Source organism: Cryptomeria japonica, chromosome 11 (genome assembly GCF_030272615.1).
Source record: "Cryptomeria japonica chromosome 11, Sugi_1.0, whole genome shotgun sequence".
Taxonomy (NCBI): domain Eukaryota; kingdom Viridiplantae; phylum Streptophyta; class Pinopsida; order Cupressales; family Cupressaceae; genus Cryptomeria; species Cryptomeria japonica.
Genome location: NC_081415.1, coordinates 82,810,070 through 82,815,596, shown reverse-complemented (window position 1 = coordinate 82,815,596; position 5,527 = coordinate 82,810,070).

The window sequence follows — 5,527 nt, the reverse complement described above, 5'->3', positions numbered from 1 at the left end:
AGGATGACTTCCCTCTACCAAATATCGACATCATAGTAGATTTGACAGCAGGACATGCCATGCTTTCACTCATGGATGGCTTTTCGGGATACAATCAAATAAAGATCGCACCAGAGGACCAACATAAGACAGCCTTCACATGTCCATGGGGCACATACTGCTGGAATGTAATGCCTTTTGGTCTAAAGAATGCAGGAGCAACCTATCAAAGAGCAATGACCACCATCTTCCATGACATGATGCATACTATAATGGAAGATTATGTGGATGATTTACTAGCAAAATCACTTACTAGAGAAGGACATCTTCACATCTTAGATAAAATCTTTGATAGACTGGAACAGTACCATGTTCGACTCAACCCAAAGAAATGTGTCTTCGGAGTGACCTCCGGGAAGCTTCTAGGATACATTGTCTCAAGCAAAGGTATTGAGGTTGATCCAGCAAAGGTTAAGGCAATAATGGACATGCCACCTCCAAAGAATATCAGTCAGCTAAGAACACTACAAGGACGGCTTCAATCTATCCGCAGATTCATTGCACAATTGGCTGATAAGTGTCACCCATTCACACACCTGCTACACAAGAACATCCGCTTTCAGTGGGATGACAGATGCCAGCAAGCATTTCAGGCGCTTAAAGACTATCTCATGAATCCACCATTGCTGATGCCACCAGATCCAAGTAGACCATTATTGCTCTATATCTCAGCAACAAGTACAGCATTGGGTGTACTACTGGCACAACATAATGCAGAAGGAAAAGAGTGTGCTATTTACTACATCTCTCGCACACTTGTGGGCTATGAACTCAATTACACACCTATTGAGCGAGCTTGCCTAGCAGTAATCTTGGCAGCCACTAAACTGAGGCACTATCTGTTAACACACAAGGTGAAACTCATTGCAAAGATTGATCCACTCAAGTACTTACTCAGCAAAGCAGCATTGACAGGTCGCTTGGCCAAATGGGTAATGATTCTAAGTGAATTTGACATTGAGTATGTGGACCGTAAAGCTATCAAAGGTCAAGTTATTGCAGATCAGTTGGCCGATGCACCACTCATAGGCGATCATCCTCTCATTTCCAATTTTCCAGATGAAGAGATATTCATGATCACAGAAGCACAGCCATGGAAACTATATTTTGATGGTTCATACACTAGGCACGGCTCGGGGGCAGGCATTCTGTTTATCACACCTCAAGGTGATAGCATCCCGAAGTCTTACAGGCTCACATTTCCATGCACAAACAACATAGCAGAGTATGAGGCCTTGATCACAGGACTCAGATTAGCCATACAATGGAAATTAAAAGAATTGCAAGTATATGGCGATTCCCAACTAGTCATTCGACAAGCAACAGATGAGTATCAGACCAAGGATGATAAACTCATGCCATATAAGCAAATGGTGGACACTCTAAAGACATCATTTACTACTATCACTTTTGAGCAGATACCAAGAGATCAGAATCAAGCTGCTGACGCCATGGCTACCATCGCATCTCTCTTAGATCTTCCACAGAATTCAACACGCTACGAGTTCTTGGTAGAACAGCTTTGGATTCCCGCTTATGATATCCCCGAATCCGACATGATATGTCACCTTGTCGGTTCTGAATCCCCATGGTACGGTGAGTTCTACACCTATCTCTGCGATCACACCCTTCCTCCCAACCAATCAAATAACCAACGAAAAACCTTCATTCGCCAAACTGCTCGATATACCATTATTGCCGAAACCCTATACCGACGTAGTCTTGATGGTACTCTCCTTCGATGTCTGGAACAAGATGCGATAACAAAGGCTTTGGAAGAGGTACATGAAGGAATTTGCGGGACTCACTCAAGTGGTCCGTCACTAGCCAAGAAACTCATGCGAGCTGGATACTATTGGCCATCTATGGAAAAGGATTCCTACTACTTTGTCAAGAAATGCAAGAAATGTCAAGTTCATGGCGACCTGATACATGCACCAGCACAGGAACTACAACCAATCACAACACCATGGCCTTTTTGTCAATGGGGTCTTGATCTTGTGGGTAAAATCCATCCATCTTCATCCAACGGCCATAAATTCATTATTACCGCCACCGAATATTTCACAAAGTGGATCGAAGCTGTTCCACTTACCCAAGTCACCGGCAAGCAGATCGCCTCATTCATCCTCAATTACATCATCTGTCGGTATGGTGTGCCCATGTCCATTGTCACAGATAACGGTCTTCCTTTCAAAAATCAGGATGTCCGTGAGCTTTGTGATAAATTTCATATCCAACACCGCTTTTCCACTCCCTATTACCCACAAGGCAATGGTCAGGCCGAAGCATCCAATAAAAACATATTGAGGATCCTAAAGAAGACAGTCAATGATGCCGGCCGTGATTGGCATGTTCAACTAAATCCAGCGCTATGGGCATATCGAACTAGCATTCGGACCCCTACAGGTGCAACTCCTTATTCATTGGTCTATGGTGCCGAAGCTATCTTACCTATTGAGGTTGAGATACCATCACTACGGGTTTCCTTGCATAATCTCATCAATGATGAAGCATACAGAGTCTCACGCCTTCAGGACTTAGAGTTACTAGATGAGAAGCGACAAGCTGCATACAATCACCTCAAAGCCTATCAGCAGCGCATGAGTAGAAGCTACAATCACCGAGTTAGATCTCGTACATTTGAGGTAGGTGATCTTGTTCTTCGAGAAAATCCTCGCAACCAACCAAACAGAGAACATCAAGGCAAGTTTGAATCAAACTGGTTGGGCCCATATGTTGTCACTGCTGTATTTGGGTCCGGGGCATATCAGTTGGCTACATCAGACGGAGAACCGCTCGCAGATCCAATCAATAGCATGCACCTCAAACGGTTTTATACCTAAGGTGTACAGAGCATCAGGCTCCCCTACATATCAGAAAAATACCAAAAACATTCAGAAAATGTCCTGAAGAAAATACAAAAACATTCAAAAAAAGTAAAGAAAAATCATGCATCCAAACGGTGAACAACCACTCCAGTGGCACCTTGGGTAAGAACGATGGTGAAAACCTGGCAAACAGGCGCCACTCGTAAAGGCTATGGCTCCATTATCTTTCAGACTTGTGGCGATCACATCTACTTCATACATACATCCATCCATCCATCAACCATGGCTTGTTATTCCTCTGCAATTATGATAGTACTCCATACATCTTGCATCCCGCTTTTTCATAGTCATGTCTAAAACTGGGGGCAATGCCTTTAACCTATTGATGGAAGTGGATTCTACATTGTCTTATGATTCATTAAGTTCTTCATTCAAACAATCATCAAAAATCCAAAAACATTCAAAAATATCTCGCAAAAATACCAAAAACATTCAAAACAATTCAAAATCCAAAAACATCGACAAAACCATTGAAAAATCACACAAAAACATGGCAACACCTTGTACATACTCATCCATGCAGATACCAAAATAAACATTGACAAAATACTCACACAATGACCATTTACCAATCAAACCACACAATCGACATTAACAAATCCAAACCTGTCTTTAAACAAGGATGCATCCTTCCTTACCAAAACAAAGACAAGATGACATTTTCTTTGACAAGAAAATTATGTTAAGCTATCAAATACTTGGTTGATTTGTGAGTACAATCGTTCGTTTATCTGTATCGGGATCTTTCAGCATTGTTTTGTATCATTTGCGCATTATTTCCGATGAAGTTATGGGGCATGTACTAATGGTGTCTACGTGGGAAGTTCACTAAGCTACGTGATCTTATGCAAAATGCAGTCATAGATCACTACGGCTTGCTGACTACAGCGTATACCTCGACCATATGAGCATGAACCATTCCCAAGGATCCATATTCTTTATTCTTTATGTATATATTGTTTGTTTGTAGGTACAATTCTCTTTCTTTGGTTCCTCCTACCTCATCCAAACTGGATAAAGGTTTTATCTCTTATTACGGTATGCACTTGTCTCAGGATATGATCAGCCTAAGATCAAGGAGGACGATCCAAGTCATGCATGAATGGTGATAATCCTTGTCTGTTCCGCAAGCAATACTCAGGTCAACTTGATCCATTATATCAAGTTGCTTGTATTAACTTGCTATATAAAAATCCATGTAAGAAATACTCTGGTCATCTTGAATCTTTATGTCAAGTTGCTTGTATTTTCTTACAACATTTTAAAGCTCAATGATGAAAAATAAAGCACCATGGATCGTCATTCCATCTCATCTGTATATATTGCATTTCATTGCATTCCACCCATCCATACATTCATAATAGTTGCATATCATTCATACATAGTAATGACAATGGATACTCTATTTTCCTCTTCTTCCATAGGAATGTAATAGGTCCTCCATTTCTTCTATCTAACATCAAATCCCCCCTCACCCTCCCTATCTTGATCATCAACATCATCCTAATCCCTTCATCGCTTCCCATCCTCACTCATCCACAAAATTAAGCCAGTTACTCTATCTACACAGATACATCGACTCCCACACACCTAGACTATCAACAGATACTCTGATCAAGTATCTTCGGGTCTCAACAGGTAATCGATTATGGTAATCCTAGACTACATCAGGCATTTATCACAATGACCTAGTCTCAACGGGGTTGCCATGATTCCCCACAACCATCCATCACACGCACACACTATCAATTGATCAACCAATCAAACACAATCCAACGGACAATTACATCAATTGTCTACGTCTCAACGAGTATTTTGCTTCATATACCTTGACTTCATCGGGCAATTACATCAATTGTCTAAGTCACATCAGGTCACTTTGATTCACTTACTCAGACTTTATCATGTCCAAGTGACCAACTGACATCAACTGTCACGCTTTGACTTGACCGGGGCAATTAAACCGATTGCACCAGATTGTCCAAACAATTTTGATCAATTGTATAGCATCAATCCAAACCCCACACTACATCTGCTATGTATCTCTTGCATGACCTCAGGGTACCCACTGGCTTGTTGTTTCTTCATATTCACTCCATTTTCTCCCATTCTTTCATCATTAGTTCTAATTTCTTCTATTCTACCTCCCCTCCGCTTTTCATTCTTTTTCGAGAGATCGCCCAATTTTTCAAAACAAAATTTGGCCCATTTCTCGAGGGGGCATACCACCCATTAAATTTACATTTTATGGGGCATTTCTTCACACCTATTTTTCTTTCTTTGAAACGACGCGATAAACCGCACCGTCTCAAAGAGGGGCAAATGTAGTCACATAAATCTGTCCACTTAATTAAATGAATACTTAGTATTTATTTGATTATTTAACCATCAATTAATAATTAATTAAATTAATATTTAATTAATTCATCTTAACCCTCTTCTCCTATTAATTAAATAAATTATTCAATTTATTTGATTTAATTCACTTAACCAAATTCAGACCATTAATTAAATAAATAAATCATATTTATTTAATTAAATCTTCTCTCACATTTAAATAAATTAATATTTATTTAAATCCCCCAAAATCCCACCTC